Source organism: Schistocerca gregaria, chromosome 1 (assembly GCF_023897955.1).
Source record: "Schistocerca gregaria isolate iqSchGreg1 chromosome 1, iqSchGreg1.2, whole genome shotgun sequence".
Classification (NCBI taxonomy): Eukaryota; Metazoa; Arthropoda; class Insecta; order Orthoptera; family Acrididae; genus Schistocerca; species Schistocerca gregaria.
The window spans coordinates 1,023,083,072-1,023,102,055 of NC_064920.1; the positions used below are offsets into that span (position 1 = coordinate 1,023,083,072).

Sequence of the window (18,984 nt, forward strand, 5' to 3'; positions counted from 1 at the left end):
TCTAGTATCATGGAAGAAATTCCCTTATTTCTTGACAGATGTCCTATCACCCTGCCCTTCTCCTTGTCAGTGTTTTCCACATATTCCTCTCCGATTCGGTGCTGACCCGCCTCATTCCATATTTTATCAGTCTATCTAATTTTTAACACTCGCATGTAGCACCACATCTCAAATGCTTCGATTCTCTTATGTTCCGATTTTCACACAACACGTGTTTCACTACCATACAAGCTATGCTTCAGACGTACATTCTCAGAAATTTTTTCTCAAATTAATGGCTATAATTGATACTAGTAGACTTCTCTTGCCAGGAAAACCTTTTACCCAGGGCTAGTCTACTTTTGATGTTCTCCTTGCTCCGTCTGTGATTGGTTATTTTGCTGCCTAGGTAGCAGAATTCCGTAACTTCGTCTGCTTCCTGACCATCAGTCTTGACGTTAATTTTCTCTCTGTTCTCGTTTCTGCTACTTCTCATTACTTTCGTCTTCTTTCGATTTACTTATAATCCATATTCTGTACCGTTAGAGTGTTCATTCCATTCAGCATGTAATTCACTTTCACTCAGCGTAGCAATGTCATCAGTGAATCCTATCATTGATATCCTTTCACCGTGAATTTTCGTTCCACTCCTGAGCCTTTCTTTTATTTGCTTCACTGCTTCTTCGATATACCGATTGAACAGTAGGGGGGAAAGACTACATCCCTGTCTTACACACTTTTTAATCCTAGCACTTCGTTCTTAGCCGTCCACTCTCATTATTCTCTCTTGGCTCTTGTACATATTGTATACTACCCGTCTTTTGCTATAGCTTACGGCTATTTTTCTCGGAATTTCGAACATCTTGCACCATTTTACATTATAGAACGCTTTTCTAGGTCGACAGATCGTATGAACGTGTCTTGATTTTTCTTTAGCCTTGGTTTCATTATCAACAGCAACGTCAGAATTGCCTCTTCAGAATTGCCTCTCGGTTGCCTCTACCTTTCCTAAAGTTAATCTGTTCGTCAACTAGCACATTCTCAATTTTCTTTTCCTTTCTTCTGTATATTATCCTTGTTAGCAACTTGGGCGCATGAGCTGTTAAGCTGATTGTGCGATAATTCTTGCACTATTCAGCTCTTGCAGTCTTCGGAATTGTGTGGGTGATATTTTTACGAAATTCAGATGGTATACGCCAGACTCATACATCCTATGCACCAACGTGAAGAGTCGTCCTGTTGCCATTTCCCCCAATGATTTTAGAAATTCTAATGCAATGATATCTACCCCTTCTGCCTTATTTGATCGTAAGTTGTCCAAAGCTCTCTTTCTAACACTGGAGCTGCTATCTCTTCTAAATCGACTTCTGTTTCTTCTACTGCATCAGAAAATTCTTCAATGTACTCTTTCCGCCTATCCGCCCCCTCCTTTGTATTTAACAGCGGAATTCCCGTTGCACTCTTTATGCTACCACCTTTGCTTTTAGGGTCACCGAAGGTTACTCTGATTTTCCTATCTACTGAGTCAGTCCTTCCGACAGTAATTCCTTTTTCGATTACTTCACATTTTTCAAGTAGCCATTTCGTCTCAGTTTCCCTGCACTTCCCATTTATTTCATTCCTCAGCGATTTGTATTTCTATATTCCTGAATTTCCCTGTATATTTTTGTACTTCCTCCTTTCTTCGAGCAACTGAAGTATTTCTTCTGTTACTCATGATTTCTTCGCAGTTACCTTCTTTGAACATATGTTTTCTTTCCAACATCTGTGTTGGCCCTTTTTAGGACGTCCATTCATCTTCAACCGTACCACCTACTGAGCTATTCCTTCTTGCTTTATCTATGGCCTTAGAGAACTTCAAGCATGTGTCGTCATTCCCCAGTACTTCCGTATCCCACTTCTTTGAATACTGATTCATCCTTACTGATCTCTTGAACTACAGCCCACTTTTCATCACTTCTATGTTGTGATTTAAGTCTAAGCCTGCTCCTGGGTACGCCTTACAATCCAGTATTTGATTTCGGAATCTCTGTCTGACCATGGTGTAATCTAGCTGAAATCTTGCCGTCTCACCTGGTCTTTTCCAAGTATTGTGATTATTGAACAGAGTATTCGCTATTACTAGCTGAAATTTATTACAGAACTCAATTAGTCTCTCCCTTCTCTCATTCCTTGTCCCAAGTTCATATTCTCCTGTAACCTCTTCTTCTACTTCTTCCCCTACTACCGCACTCCTGTCCCTCATGACTATTAGATTTTAATCTGCCTTTATGCACGTATTACCCTCTCAGATTCCTCATATACTTTCTCTATCTCTTCAGCTTCAGCTCGCGATGCATACATGTTTACTTGAAGTATCTTTGTCGGTCTTGGTTTGCTGTCGATTCTGATAAGAACAACCCTGTCGCTGAACTGTTCACAGTAATACACTCAGTGTCCTACCTCTCCATTCATAACGAGTGGTACCCGTGTTAAACCATTGTCTGCTGCTGTTGATATTACCCTATACTCATCTGACCATAAATCCTTGTGTTCTTTCCATTTCACTTCACTAACCTCATGTATATCTAGATTAAGCCTTTGCATTTCCCTTTTCAGATTTTCTATTTTACCTACCACATTCAAGCTTCTGACATTCCACGTCCCGACTCTATCAAATTATGCTTTTGTCGATTTTTTTCGTGGGCACCTCCTCCTTGGCAGTCCCCTCTTGGACATCCGAATGGAGAACTATTTCGGAATCTTTTGCCAGTGGCGAGATCATCATGACACTTTTTCAGTTACAGACCGCAGCCCTATGGATACACGTTATGTGTCACTAATGCAGTAATTTCTATTGCCTTTTGCATCCTCACGCCGTTGATCATTGCTCATTCTTGCGCCGTTAGGGGTAGTTTCACACCCGAAGGACAAGAGAGTGCCCTAAACCTCTGTCCGCTCAGCGCCATCTTTGACAAGGCCGTTGCAGAATGGTGTTGACCTCTTATGCCGGAAGTCATCGGCAGCCAGTGCTGATTACTAAGCGGGTTTCGAAACCCGGGACCAAAGCCGTTTTGATTACTAATCAAAGAAGCCATCCCCACACCTCGGGTACACAATGTTTAATGGAGCAGTGCATTTGCATACCTGGTGATTGTACTCAGGTGGTACATCTGGAAAGATTACCGACGTTATTATAGTCACACTATGGGAATTAACGGACGCTGGGAATGGTTGTTCCAACTATAGCATGGGTCATTCCATATTGGAAATCGTTAGGGGATTCAGTATTCCTGAATCCACAATGTCACCTTTTACAACTGACAATGCAGTGGCCGACGGCCTTCACGTAATGATCAAGAGTAGCGGCGTTAGCGGAGATCCGTCAGTGCTGACAGACAAGCAACACTGTCTGACATAACCATTGAAGTCAATGTGGGACGAGCGACGAACGTATCCATTAGGAGAGTGCAGCGAAATTTGGCGTTATTGGCTATGGCAGCAGACGACTCAGGCGAATACATTTGTTAACAGAACGACGTCGCCAGCGGCTCCTCTCCTGGGCTCGTGACCATGTCGGTTGGACCGTAGACGCCTGGAAAACATGGCCTGGTCGGATGAATACCGATTTCAGTTGGTAAGAGCTGATGGCAGGGTTCGAGTGTGGCGCAGGCTCCACGACGCCATGGACGCAGGTTCTCAACAACACAGTGTGCAAGCAGATTTGAAAGGAGTAGTGACGGGAGTAAACTTGAGATGGTAGGCCGTGAGAGGATAGCTCAGTAGATAGAGCAGATGCCTGCTAAAGCAGTAGGTCCCTGGCAGGAGTCGCGGTACGATTAACAGTTTTATTGTGAGAGGAAGTTCATCTAAACACTAAAACTACCTTACACGCTAAGGATCTGCACTGCCAGTCGACACAGTTGTCAACTAACAATTTGGAGAGACTCGTGTGCACCAACTGTATCTGAGTCATATAACATCAGAACATTTTATCTTTTTAACTGTTTGTGCATCGTTCACGGAAACTGGGGATAGCTCCAGATTTGCCTAAATGAAAGAGGAAATCCTCATGAAACAACACTCAGGCTAGCCGGTGTACCAGACCATCGACCGGCAATACTCAGCGCGGATTCAATAAGGGTTTGGGTCATCTTTCTAGCTTGTAACCTAGCACGCTACGCTTTAAGCTACAAGAGCAGTTAATTAGGTCTCTTGCTTTTCTTTTTAACAAATGAGTTGTTCGTTTTGTGGTTTAAATGTTTGTTGTCATTTCAATATACACTACTAGCCATTAAAATTGCTACACCACAAAGATGACGTGCTACAGACGCGAAATTTAACCGACAGGAAGAACGTGCTGTGATATGCAAATGATTAGCTTTTCTGAGCATTCACACAAGGTTAGCACCGGTGGCGACACCTACAACGTGCTGACATGAGGAAAGTTTCCAACCAATATCTCATACACAAACAGCAGTTGACCGGCTTTGCCTGGTGAAACGTTGTTGTGATGTTTCGTGTACGGAGGAGAAATGCGTACCATCACGTTTCCGACTTCGATAAAGGTCGCATTGTAGCCTATCGCGATTGCGGTTTGTCGTATCGCCACATTGCTGATCGCGGTGGTTGAGATCCTTTTACTGTTAGCAGAATACGGAATTCGTGGGTTCGGGAGGGTAATACGGAACGCCGTGCTCGATCCCAACGGCATCCTATCACTAGCAGTCGAGGTGACAGGCATCTTATCCGCATGGCTGGAAGGGATCGTGCAGACACGTCTCGATCCCTGAGTCAACATTTGGGGATGTATGCAAGACAACAACTATCTGCACGAACAGTTCAAATGGTTCTAATGGCTCTGAGCAGTATGGGACTTAACATCTATGGTCATCAGTCCCCTAGAACTTAGAACTACTTAAACCTAACTAACCTAAGGACAACACACAACACCCAGCCATAACGAGGCAGAGAAAATCCCTGATCCCGCCGGAATCGAACCCGGGAACACGGGCGCGGGAAGCGAGAACGCTACCGCACGACCACGAGATGCAGCCGCGAACAGTTCGACGACGTTTGCAGCAGCATGGACTATCAGCTTTGAGACCATGGCTGCCGTTACCCTTGGCGCTGCATCACTGACTGAACGACGAACCTGGGTGCACGTATGGCAAAACGTCATTTTATAGGATGAATCGAGGTTCTGTTTACCGCTTCATAATGGTCGCATCCCTGTTTGGCGACATCGCGGTGAACGCACATTGTAAGCGTGTATTCCTCACCACCATACTGGCGTATCACCCGGCGTGATGGTATGGGATACCATTGGTTACACGTCTCGGTCACCTCTTGTTCGCATTGACGGCACTTTGAACAGTGAACGTTACATTTCAGATGTGTTACAGCGCGTAGCTCTACCCTTCATTCGATCCTTGGGAAACCCTACATTTCAGGAGGATAATCCACGACCGTATGTTGCTGGTCCTGTACGGGCCTTTCTGGATACAGTAAATGTTCGGCTGCTGCCTTGGCCAGCACATTCTCCAGATCTCTCACCAATTAAAAACGTCTGCTCAATGGTGGCTGAGTAACTGGCTCGTCACAATACGCCAGTCACTATTCTTGATGAACTGTGGTATCGTGTTGATGCTGCATGGGCAGCTGTACCTGTACACGCCATCCAAGCTCTGTTTGCCACAATGCCCAGGCGTATCAAGGCCATTATTACGGGCAGAGGCGGTTGGATACTGATTTCTCAGGATCTATGCACCCAAATTGCGTGAAAATGTAATCATATATCAGTTCTAGTATAATATATGTGTCCAATGAATACCCGTTTATCATCCGCATTTCATCTTGGTGTAGCAATTTTAGTGGTTAGTAGTTTAATTCAATTTCGAAAGGTCATCACACCCCAAATGAAACTAATTCGTCCACCGTGTTGAAACCAGTGAGCGAGAAATTCTGGTAACTGCATCTTCGAGCAGGCAGCTTATTTCGGAGGGGGGTGGGGGATGGGTTGGGAGGTGGGGAGGGGGAGGTGTTTAGCCGCGCTCGAGTAGCTCTGCCAAGAAAAATGCTGTCCCAACTCAGAGACACTGTATAAAATAAGTCGGGCGTGTTTACGCGGGATGATATATCCTTCCGCGCGCGTGTGCGCTCCCGCGAGGCTGCCTGAATGTTTGGCTGCATTTCGCACGCGGCCATCACGGCGCCTACGCTTTCGCAGGGACTCCGCTGGCAACCGGCTCGCCAGCGCGGCGGACGCAGCTAATATAGGGCGGTCGCTGCGAGCCGACACAGCCGGCCAGGTGTTGCCAAGGTACCGGCAGCGCGTGTCGCGCATGCATTATTCAGCCGCAGAGCCAATCGGAAGCAGTGCGCTCGGTACGGCGTGTGCAGCGGAAGACGCAGGCGGGCTGCCACACCGTTCGCATTACGCTGCAGCAGAGGCGCCGCAAAAATGCGAAAAGCTGGTTCCGTCGGCTCTTTTCCCTGGCTCTACGTCACGCCCTGACGCGTTGCATCGGTGGTGGCGCTGTAACGGAAAAGAAGGGGGGAAAAAGCATCAGGGGCAGTATTGGATTCTGGCGCTGAGGGACTCACGGCTTAGTCTCACCTGGCCTTTTCTGGGTAGCTGGAGCAAACACGCCAGTGGCGTCTACATCTACATCTGTATATACACTATGAAAAACACTGCGAAGTGTATGGCAGAGGGTACTGTTCCTTTCCATTCCCGTATTCATCACTGGAAGAATGTTTGAATGTCTCTGTAAGTGCTATAATTATTCTAATCTGTCATCACGATCCCTATGTGAACGATATGTAGGGGGTTGTAACATATTGGGTTGTAACATATTCCTAGAGCCATCATTTGAAGCTGGTTCTGAACACCCTGTTAGGAGACTTTTTCTGGGACGGTTTACATCTATCTCCAAAAGTCTCCCAGTTCAGTTCCTTCAACATCTCTGTGATACTCTGCCAAGGGTCGAACGAACATGTGACCTTTTGTACTGACCTTCTCACTATACGTGCAACATCTCCTGTAAGTCCTATTTGGCATGGGTCCCACACACTTGAGCAATAGTCTAGAATGGGTCGCAAGAGCGTTTTCAAAGCAATCACCTTTGCAGACTAATTTCACTTCCCGAGAATTAAAGGAAGTCTCCCACCTGGCTTACCCACGAGTGAGCCTCTGAGATTATTCCATTTCATATCCTTACACAGTGTTATACACAGGTATTTGTATGAGTTGGTCGATTCCTGTTGTGACTCGTCGATATTTTAGTCACAGGATAACAATTTTATTCGTTTTGCAAAATACATAACATTACTTTGCTGATCATTAATAGCAAGTTGCCAAGCACTTCGTTATAGATAACTGCATCATCTGCAAAATGTCTGAGACTACAATCAATATTATCTGCTAGCTCATTAATATACAACATACGCTGATGATACAGCACTCACTGCCCAAGGTGAGACCTTTGAGGAAGTAGAGGTGAAACTGACAACAGCTCTTGAAACTGTGGCCAAGTATTACGATGAAAACCAACTGAAACAGAACCCTGGAAAGACCCAAGTCTGTGCATTCCATTTTAGAAATAGGGAAATCAAAAGGAAGCTGAACATCACTTGGAGAGGAGAACTACTACTCCACTGCGAAACTCCTAAATACCTTGGGGTGAAGATGGCCCGTCCCCTCACATTCAGAGCCCACTGTGAAGAAACGAGCCTCAAAGTCAAAGCGCGAAACAACATTATCCGCAAACTTACAGGAACCACCTGGTGTGCCCAGCCAAAAGTGCTCAGAACATCTGCCTTGGCACTATGTTCCTCCGGCGCAAAATACGCAGCACCCGTCTAGCAAAACTCTGTACATGCTAAACATGTAGATATAGCCCTGAACGAGACAGGATGCATTGTTACAGGCTGCTTACGACCTACTCCTGTCAATAAGCTGTACCAAATTATGGGTATAGTACCGTCACGCAATCGAAGGCAAGCTGCAACAGAACTGGAGAAGAAAAAAACAAGAAATCGACCCTAGACTTCCTTTGTTCGGACATGACCCTCAACAGCCAAGACTGAGGTCGAGAAAAAACTTCCTGCAGAAAACTATGGTAATTCATTCGTCTCCCAGAACTCGCAGAGAGGCTCTTTGGCGAGACCCCCTAGCTGAAGACAATCACATACCGGTAAAGGAGGAAATAGCCGAAGGTTCACACCTCTCATAGCTGAACTGGAAGACTTTGAACAGACTGCGAGTTGGGGTGTCAAGGTGCAAAGCCAACCTCAGGAAGCGGGGCTTCAGAAATGAGCTGGAAACTTGTCAGTGTGGTGACATACAGAACGAACAACATCTGTCTGCAGGAACCTACCGGCTACATCCACTATCTGAGATCTTGTTGCAGCCAGAGAATCTGCTATGACAACTGTCGAATACTGGACCCGTCAAAAAAAAAATATTTATATAATCATCCTTCTGCTTGTTTATCTGCTGCTAGTTTCTATATATTATTGAATCTGTGTCATAAATACTATGGTACATATTTAATTTAGCAAATTTGTTATGTGAATCAATATTTATTAGTTTTTGCAATTATTTTATGTCCTGGACTCGAAAAATAAATACATAAATGCAGAACATAGGCAGCAAGTGTCCCAAAATATTTCCCTGAGGCACACCCTAAGTTACTTCTACGTCTAGCGATGACTCTCCTTCCAAGACAATGTGCTGTGTCCTCCCTATCGAAAAGTTCTCAATGCAGTCACAAATTTCACTTCATACCCATATGATCTTACTTTTGACAGTAAACTTGGGTATGGTACTGAGTCAAATGCTTTTCGGAAATCGAGAAATACTGCATCTTCCTGACTGCCTTGATCCAAAGCTTTCAATATGTCATATGAGAAAAGTGTGAGTTGGGTTTCAAATGACCGGTGTTTCTGGAATCGATGCTGGTTGGCATTCTGTTCGAGATACCTCATTATATTTGAGCCCAGAATTTTCTATAAGATTCTACAACAAATCTTTGAGAAGGATATTGGGCGGTAGTTTTGTGGATCACTTCTGCTACCATTCTTGGAGGCAGGTAACCTGAGCTTTCCTCCAATCTACATCTACATCTACATCTACATGACTACTCTGCAATTCACATTTAAGTGCTTGGCAGAGGGTTCATCGAACCACAATCATACTATCTCTCTACTATTCCACTCCCGAACAGCGAGCGGGAAAAACGAACACCTAAACCTTTCTGTTCGAGCTCTGATTTCTCTTATTTTATTTTGATGATCATTCCTACCTATGTAGGTTGGGCTCAACAAAATATTTTCGCATTCGGAAGAGAAAGTTGGTGACTGAAATTTCGTAAAAAGGTCTCGCCGCGACGAAAAACGTCTATGCTGTAATGACTTCCATCCCAACTCGTGTATCATATCTGCCACACTCTCTCCCCTATAACGCGATAATACAAAACGAGCTGCCCTTTTTTGCACCCTTTCGATGTCCTCCGTCAATCCCACCTGGTAAGGATCCCACACCGCGCAGCAATATTCTAACAGAGGACGAACGAGTGTAGTGTAAGCTGTCTCTTTAGTGGACTTGTTGCATCTTCTAAGTGTCCTGCCAATGAAAAGCAACCTTTGGCTCGCCTTCCCGACAATATTATCTATGCGGTCCTTCCAACTGAAGTTGTTCGTAATTTTAACACCCAGGTACTTAGTTGAATTGACAGCCTTGAGAATTGTACTATTTATCGAGTAATCGAATTCCAACGGATTTCTTTTGGAACTCATGTGGATCATCTCACACTTTCCGTTATTTAGCGTCAACTGCCACCTGACACACCATACAGCAATCTTTTCTAAATCGCTTTGCAGCTGATACTGGTCTTCGGATGATCTTACTAGACGGTAAATTACAGCATCATCTGCGAGCAGTGTAAGAGAACTTCTCAGATTGTCACCCAGGTCATTTATATAGATCAGGAACAGTAGAGGTCCCAGGACGCTTCCCTGGGGAACACCTGATATCACTTCAGTTTTACTCGATGATTTGCCGTCTGTTACTACGAACTGCGACCTTCCTGACAGGAAATCACGAATCCAGTCGCACAACTGAGACGATACCCCATAGCTCCGCAGCTTGATTAGAAGTCGCTTGTGAGGAACGGTGTCAAAAGCTTTCCGGAAATCTAGAAATACGGAATCAACTTGAGATCCCCTGTCGATAGCGGCCATTACTTCGTGCGAATAAAGAGCTAGCTGCGTTGCACAAGAGCGATGTTTTCTGAAGCCATGCTGATTACGTGTCAATAGATCGTTCCCTTCGAGGTAATTCATAATGTTTGAATACAGTATATGCTCCAAAACCCTACTGCAAACCGACGTCAATGATATAGGTCTGTAGTTAAATGGATTACTCCTACTACCCTTCTTGAACACTGGTGCGACCTGCACAATTTTCCAATCTGTAGGTACAGATCTATCGGTGAGCGAGCGGTTGTATATGAGTGCTAAGTAGGGAGCTATAGTATCAGCGTAATCTGAAAGGAACCTACTCGGTATACAATCTGGTCCTGAAGACTTGCCGGTATCAAGCGATTTGAGTTGCTTCGCAACCCCTAAGGTATCTACTTCTAAGAAACTCATGCTAGCAGATGTTCGTGTTTCAAATTCTGGAATATTCCATTCGTCTTCCCTGGTGAAGGAATTTCGGAAAACTGCGTTCAATAACTCCGCTTTAGCGGCACAGTCGTCGATAACAGTACCATCGGCACTGCGCAGCGAAGGTATTGACTGTGTCTTGCCGCTTGTGTACTTTACATACGACCAGAATTTTTTCGGATTTTCTACCAAATTTCGAGACAATGTTTCGTTGTGGAACCTATTAAAGGCATCTCGAATTGAAGTACGTGCCAAATTTCGCGCTTCTGTAAATTTTAGCCCATCTTCGGGATTTCGCGTTCTTCTGAACTTCGCATGCTTTTTCCGTTGCCTCTGCAACAGCGTTCGGACCTTTTTTGTGTACCACGGGGGATCCGTTCCATCTCTTATCAATTTATGAGGTATGAATATCTCAATTGCTGTTGCTACTATATCTTTGAATTTGAGCCACATCTCGTCTACATTCGCGTAGTCAGTTCGGAAGGAATGGAAATTGTCTTTTAGGAAGGCTTCTAGTGGCACTTTATCCGCTTTTTTAAATAAAATTATTTTGCGTTTGTTTCTGATGGATTTGGAAGAAATGGTATTGAGCCTAGCTACAATGACCTTGTGATCACTAATCCCTGTATCAGTCATGATGCTCTCTATCAGCTCTGGATTGTTTGTGGCCAAGAGGTCAAGTGTGTTTTCGCAACCATTTACAATTCGCGTGAGTTCGTGGACTAACTGCTCGAAATAATTTTCGGAGAATGCATTTAGGACAATCTCGGAAGACGTTTTCTGCCTACCACCGGTTCTTTGTTCGAGGCATCTACCATAGATGTAGATAGAAGAAGGGCTAACTCAGCCTAAAATTAAATATAGAATCTGATAGGAATTCCATGGGGTCCTGGAGCTTTGTTCAGTTTTAATGATTTCAGCTGTTTCTCAACACTAATAACACTAATGCTTATTTTACTCATCTTTTCAGTTGCGTGATAATTAAATTGCGACAATTTGCCTATGTTTTACTATGTAAAGGAACGTTTGAAAATTGAATAAGTCATTTCATTTTCTGTGTTTCTACCCTCAATTTCAGTCCCTGTCTCTTTCGCTAGGAGCTGGACACTAACTTCGTTGCCACTAACAGCGTTTACATACGACCCGAATTTCTTAGGCTTCTGCGAAAGATCATTTGAGAATGTCCTGCTATGGTAATGATCGAAGGCTTCAAGCGTTGCTCTCTTGACAGCGAAACGCGTTTCATGCAGCTTCTCTTTATCTACAACCCTAGGATTTTTTAAACCTATTATGCAGTTAGTCTCTGTTTTTTTAAAGTTGCTTTACGGTGACTCTGTACTGTCTAGGGTCCCTCCATTATGAACTGTTCTACTGGGTACATGTCTATCCAGAACATAGTCAACTATCTTTTTAAACCAGAGACATAGCCCCTCTACAAGCACCTGTATCCAGAACGTGGTCAACAATCCTTTTAAACGTGAAACATAGTCCCTCTACAAGCACCTGTCCTGTGCTGAAAGTTCGAAGTTCTTCATTGAGATATGACTCTACAGGCCATTAGAAACGAGCATCGTGTTAGATAATGGTTGTACAGGAAGATAGACTTGATCTTGCTTACGGAAGTGTCTCATGTTTTGTTTCGTCACATTACACAAACCACGCGCGTCACATAGCTCATCAATACACAGAACTATACCAAGATCGACGATAAATCGATGGTCTAAAACACAGAAGTGAGCAAGTTATAACTTCCACTATCGTGAGAGATGTCAGTACCGATGAACAAACCAAGAAACCTCTCAAACAACAGAGTTTTCAGTGAAATTCCTGGTACATGAAACCGACATAGCAGAGTATTCGTGAATCGGCGTAAGAGAGGATTTACAGGTAAGATAATACATTCCATTTCACTTCTTTTCTTTGTTGATCATTGTATTCCTGCCATAAGGCAGTCGTATTTCTCCGCTTTAGCCAAATGATGTAAAAATATAGACATATTCTGTTTTTACAATTCAGTTAAATTTTAAATTAATAGGATTAAAGTACAGCAAAAATTTGGAAGTGGCCCGCTTGCTATATGTTTTACTTAGAGCCCTTGCCTGCAGTATGGTGCAAGCTACAATGTAACCTAATTAATACACCAAAGCAATTAAAGATTATTGTTAAAATTTCCAGTAAAACAGGGATGAATTCATATTAATATTTATTGTAATTGACTAGCAATACATCGGTTCTAAAATCCGACTTACTTGAAGAGCAGTCCGAACTTCATCCACAGACATTTAGAAACTAGAGTCGTTAATTAGCAACAACTTGAGAAAGTTAACAATATTGTTATATGGAACCGAACAGCCTTCACATATGTGGATAGGAGAAACAATATTACTAGGGACTGTCGCATTACATATTTATTTTATGTGTTCATGGAGAAATGACTAAGTATATCGCACAACCATAGGAAAACATGCACAAGAGTTTCTAATATCCTCTACACGAAACATTTGATAGTCCTAAGCTAGCCCCCCCCCCCCCCTCCTGTTTGTATGCATGCCCTACTATAACCACCTACTGTCACATGTCCGGGTGGTCAATGGAAACACTAACAGTTAATTAAAAGCTTGATATATGTGACAGAACTGATACATCTGCAGAATATTAAAACACTTTTTCCACATATAGAGCACGGAAGAAAGGCAGCATATGGCTGTCTATGAACAGAAAGCACACCCAAGACAGCGTAATACCATGTGTCGAAGTCTACAAAGAAAGCACTGCATGAAACGGATTAATTCAACTGGCGATATATTAGAAAAATACTGAAACATATTTTTGATACATATTTAGCGGAGAAGAAACATTGTGCAAAGGTACTTAGGAAAGCAAGGTGCTGAAAGTTTGCCAGTGGCTACGAGTCAAATTCGACGAGGAAATGTTGGACTAAATGCAATTAGGCACAAAATTTAACCAGAGCTACTGTTGTCGGTGCTGATTTGCTGTCAATTCTAATAAGAACAGCCCTGTCACTGAAAAGTTCACAGTAACAAACTTCTTTTCCTTCCTTCCTATTCATAACGAATCCTACTCCCGTTACAACATTTTCTGCTGCCAATGGTATTACCCTATGCCGTCTGACCAGAAATCCCTGTTTTCCTTCCATTTCCTTCACTGACGCCCACTGTACCTAGAATGAGCCTTAACTTTTCTCTTTTAAAATTTTCTAGCTTCCCTACCATTTTCAAACTTATGACATTCCACCATACATGTCAGATGGTAACAGCGAATACTCTGTTCACGAATCACAAGACGACGACGCATACTTCGAAACGACTGGGGGATACAGGAAGATTTGGATATATTACGTCGTGGTCAGGCAGAATTTTCGAAATCAGATACTGAATTGTAAGGTGTACTCAGGAGCAAACATGAACGCGGATAACAATGTAGTAGTGATGAAAAGTTTAAGAAGTAATCACTTTGTGTGATATCTGTATATTTCACATGTTCTCTACTTTTTCTTTTTTAGATACATTGAAACGAAATAAGGCTATTGCATGTTATCTATCCAGCACGAAGTTTGAGAATGTATCAGTGATAAATTTTCGTGATAGTGGTATTCTTTGTACACATCTTTCTCGCTGTTAGGGAGAGCTAAGGAATATCAGGTCTTTCTGTACTTTAGATACTTTCATTGACTATATCTGTATTCTACTGTGATCAGGTCAATGGAAAAAATTAGCTCTTCCAGAATTATAGATTCCGTCAGAGGCTACGAACATTTTCTCATACTAAATTACCAGTAATGTTAGCTTTTTTACTATCGTATGCCTTCCATTACTATTTTACCTAATAACCTTGTCGTTATTCAGATGAACTGCTGGTGTTGCATTTACAAAGGTAAGTTTCTCGTAAACGGCTTTGGTTCTGGTTTCAAAACTTCGATGATGCTTTGTTAGGGTAATGCTGGAAGGATTTCTAAAGCTAATGATAAAAGATTTTCTGTTCTAGAAATTCTGTTATAATGCATAACTGCTTTATGTTTTCACAGACATGAAACTGCATGTCTCTTATACTTGAATTGCAGTTGAGCCATGGGGTACGGCGCAGCTGAACATATAATCGGTTCAAACTGCAGACATTAAGGATCTAGGGATATTCACAGTAGCTTCTCTCTATATATACTCTCTCATGAAATTTTTTATTAACAACCAAACCCAATTCAAAAGTAATAGCAGTGTGCATAACTACAATACTAGGAGAAAGGATGGTCTTCACTATTCAAGATTAAATCTAACTTTGCCACAGAAAGGAGTGAATTATACTGCCACTAAAGTCTTTGGTCACTTTTCCAAATAGTATCAAAAGTCTAACAGAAAGTTGTTATATTAACTTAATTATTTTGTTAAATTAACTTAATTATGTCATGTATTGGAAAATTTGACTCGTTCCACATCATTACGAAATATCGTATTCATGATCGATGGAACTAGTATTAATCTAATCTAATCTAATCAACGAGTGTTACGCAGCCATTTAGGTTACTATTATCGGTTTCTTCGTCACACCGTGTGTTGAGCTTCATATAGTTTCTGACCTTAGCCAAGGTAGAAACAAATATTAATAACACCTAGGGTATGTACAGTCCTCTTGGTATGGTATGCCAGTATCTTTTCCCGCCTTCAATTTCCATTTATGAATGATGTGTAGGAAGAAAAATCGTCTGCACTATTTTGAATACCAAATTTCTCAAATTTTGCGTACAGCACCATTACGCTCCGCTATAATTGAGTAATCGTGGCGTCTTAAATCACTCTTAGAAGCTTAACGGTTTTGACTGATTATTGATCGTTTGGTCAAGTTATATCATCTCTGCAGATGACTAACTACATTATATGGAACTAAGTTCAAGTTTCTATGAGTTCTAGGATTTATTTTCTACACCCATATTCCACAAGCCACTTTACGTTTGGCACCATCTGATCTCCCCATGCCTCTTCTGTTTTCGAATGGGGCGTGGGAATAGTAATCGTCGGTTTGTCAGTAAACCTCTGTGTTAGCTATAATTTCTCAGATGTTTCTCGTTGTATAGTCATTTCGCTAGAAATTTGACGAACGAAGTAGTGTATTGCTCGATGCTTTCCGGAACATTCTCTGTCGGATTATCAATAGCAAACTGTGATGCACAAAGCCCCCTTGCAACTGCTGCCACTGGAGTTCGTGGGGTATCTTCGCAACGATCTCGCGCCGACTAAACGATCCGCGAAGGACCGCGCTGCTCTTCATTGGGTCTTATCCATCTCTTCTATCATTCCATCCTGGTGAACGACCCGGACTGATGAACAATATTCAGGGATGTGTCAAAAAAGTGTTAAGTCACTTCTTTGGTGACTGAATTGTGTTACCGTAAGATTCTGCCACTGAATCTCCATCACCTGCCTGCTGCTCTCCAACAATTTTTTCTGCGTGGCCATTCCACTTTGGGGTGCTAAGGATTGTTACTCTACACCATTTTACGATAGTTACTGTGTGCAGTGATTTGTTGTCGATAGTTTAATAGCAGGGTAGTGGATTTCTTTGCCTTTTCTCTGCACAGTATGTAACATTTTTTCTCTCTGGTCAACAGCCATTCCCTGCCCCGGCAATCGATATTCTGCAGGATTTTGTTATAGTTTCTCGTATTTTGTTCGCCAAACAACAATGAAGAACTGTATCAGATGTCTTCCTGAGGTCAGGAATGAGTGCCGACGACTACGGCGCTCTAGATCTCAAGCACAAACATAATGATATGAGTTTCTCAAGGTCTGTGATTTTTGGAGTACATGCTGAATTTATGCTCAGTGGATTAAATAACTTTATTTTTCTAGTTTCACTTCTCTGTTCAGATGAAATGATCTTTATTACACAACCGGTCTGAGTTGGAAGTTGGGCATCATGGTTCAAATCGCTCTGAGCACTATCGAACTTAACTGCTGAGGTCATCAGTCCCCTAGAACTTAGAACTACTTAAACCTAACCTAAGGACGAAACAGACATCCATGCCCGAGGCAGGATTCGAACCTGCGACCGTAGCGGTCTCTCGGTTCCAGAGTGTAGTGCCTAGAACCGCTCAGCCACCCCGGCTGACAAAGGCCATAATCATTTAACCTGTATTACAAAGTAAAATACGCAAAAAGCGTGTATGTAAAATAGGTAACATAAACTTTATAAATCAAATTCCGAGATTTTGAGGCATTACAAAAAAATCAGATATGCTTACGTGAGCTCCACAGGCTGTCATAAAGACGTTGTATCCAGGGACCGAAACGTCAGTAGTTTTATATGTATTGACAATGCGGTCACAAGCTCAGGAAAATTTTATTGAATGTGACAATGGCCGTGGAAGCCTACGTTTATAAGGGATCCATCACTAGGCCACATCATGAAGAACTAAGAAATCGTCCATCCAGTAAGTAAAGGAAGTGTGTTCGTATGATGGTTAGGAAAGGGTGGGGGGGGGGGGGACTGGTGTAAGTATGGTAGAGGGAGATCGAGCCTTGAATACAAGAAGCATGCTCACACGTACGAAGAGAGAACCGATAGAGGTACTAAAGATACCCTCCGCCACACACCGTCAGGTGGCTTGTGGAGTATGGATGTAGATGTAGATGTAGATGTATATAGGTTGCAGTAGTAATGCAGAGATAAAAAGGCTTGCAAGGAATAGACTACCGTAGAGAGCTCCGTTGAACGTCTTTAAACTGAAGAAAACAACAACAATCTCGAAAGGCAGGGAAACGGATTTAGCGGAATGTGTTTCATGCTGATTAAACACTGAAAATCGAACATTCCTTATTACAAAAGCTCATTAATTTTCAGTATCCCGACACTCTTTTTTTTTATACGTTGGATGAACAGTCAACACCGTACTCTTCCGTTTCACTTATTTTGTTCCAAGTAAATGTTAATCTCTTGCTTTATTTAAGAACCGACAATCATTATTTAAACAGTTTCGTCTTACACTGAAATGCTTTTGTTTTGTTTCCTAACATTCCCGTACAAGAGCTTAAGCAAGGGCAATAATCAAAATAAAATTTAAACAAGAAAATTAAAACAATTTCCTAAAATAACTTCCATTGAACAAAGTTGCATTTCAATATTTTCTAAAATAACTTCAATTGAACAAAGTTGCATTTCAATCCCTTAAGCTCAAGTTAAAAGAAAAAGTCATATAATATCAGAAGCAAACTCAACTCAGTGTGCAGAGCGCACTTAACCACTTTCGACTATTAAGAATAAGTTCACATAACTAATAGTTACTCACCACAGCTTTAGCCCGTCGTCTAATTTAATGAAGATGGTTATTTTACAATAATCTATGAACTAACAATTCCAGAGGACACTTGCCATTAAGTCTCCACTAGTTACATCAGTCTACCAAAATTTGTTTGATAGCAAATACTTTAACTAAAGCTCACGCAGAAAATGATCAGCTTAAGTTCTCACGCGATCCTTTACAACTAGTTAAAGAAACGAAATGCAATTTATAAACTGCAGTTTACCAAGAACAGTTACCAAAGTATTACCCTGAGAGCTCTCCACTATTCCCGGTAGTCAGTACACTGTGCCAATATACACAGTCCTCAAACAAGGAAAATTCCAGTGTACTACGTAGCCGTACACAGCGAGATCTTACAATAACAGAAAAGACAACCTTTTATCAAAGTACCGTGTACAGACTAACCTTACTTAAAATTACTTGACGTTTACCCACCCCTGGACGGTGGTGCCTCTTTAGTACTCGTACCACACTTCACAGGCGTGACTACCAGAGCAACAGGCCCTTCTCGACCAATACAACAGCTTACAGTTCGTGCCTTATTTCCAACAAACCAAATCAACTTATTCGTTACCGGCGCAGTCCATATTTCTTCCCCTCTCAGAATGTCAGCTTCACAATACAGTTATACGAGGTTCTAGAAAAAAATCACATCATCGTTTGAAACCGAAACCAATCCCCTCGTTTTCAATGACCAAAAGTTTAAAATCATTCTACACAAGATGACTACCATGGCGTGTCGTGTTCTTCCTCCGAACTAGCGAAAGAGTTCTGTACACGGGCCTTCCTTCACACACGCACGCTCTTCTGCTTCCAGCAGCCTTACCATAGCCCTCCACTTGCTAGCTGTTACCCTCGCATTTCTCTCTGCACGCGCAGAATCATTTGCCATTCTTTCCGGGAAGCGCTCTGCTCTCACGATGGCCTCGCACGCCTCTTCCATACCACCAAAGACATTCTATGGAGGTAAACCAGCAAATCGAACCCAGCGGAAACCATGAACCATCAAACGTGCTTCAAATCTAACACTATAGTTTTACACT

General features: G+C 42.4%; 1 protein-coding gene across 3 annotated transcripts in view; it reads left to right on the forward strand.

Moving 5' to 3' along the window:
• Positions 1 to 18,984, forward strand: part of LOC126278966 (guanylate cyclase 32E) — an 829,856-nt gene that overhangs the window by 310,694 nt on the left and 500,178 nt on the right. The gene's annotated exons all lie outside the window — the stretch shown is intronic.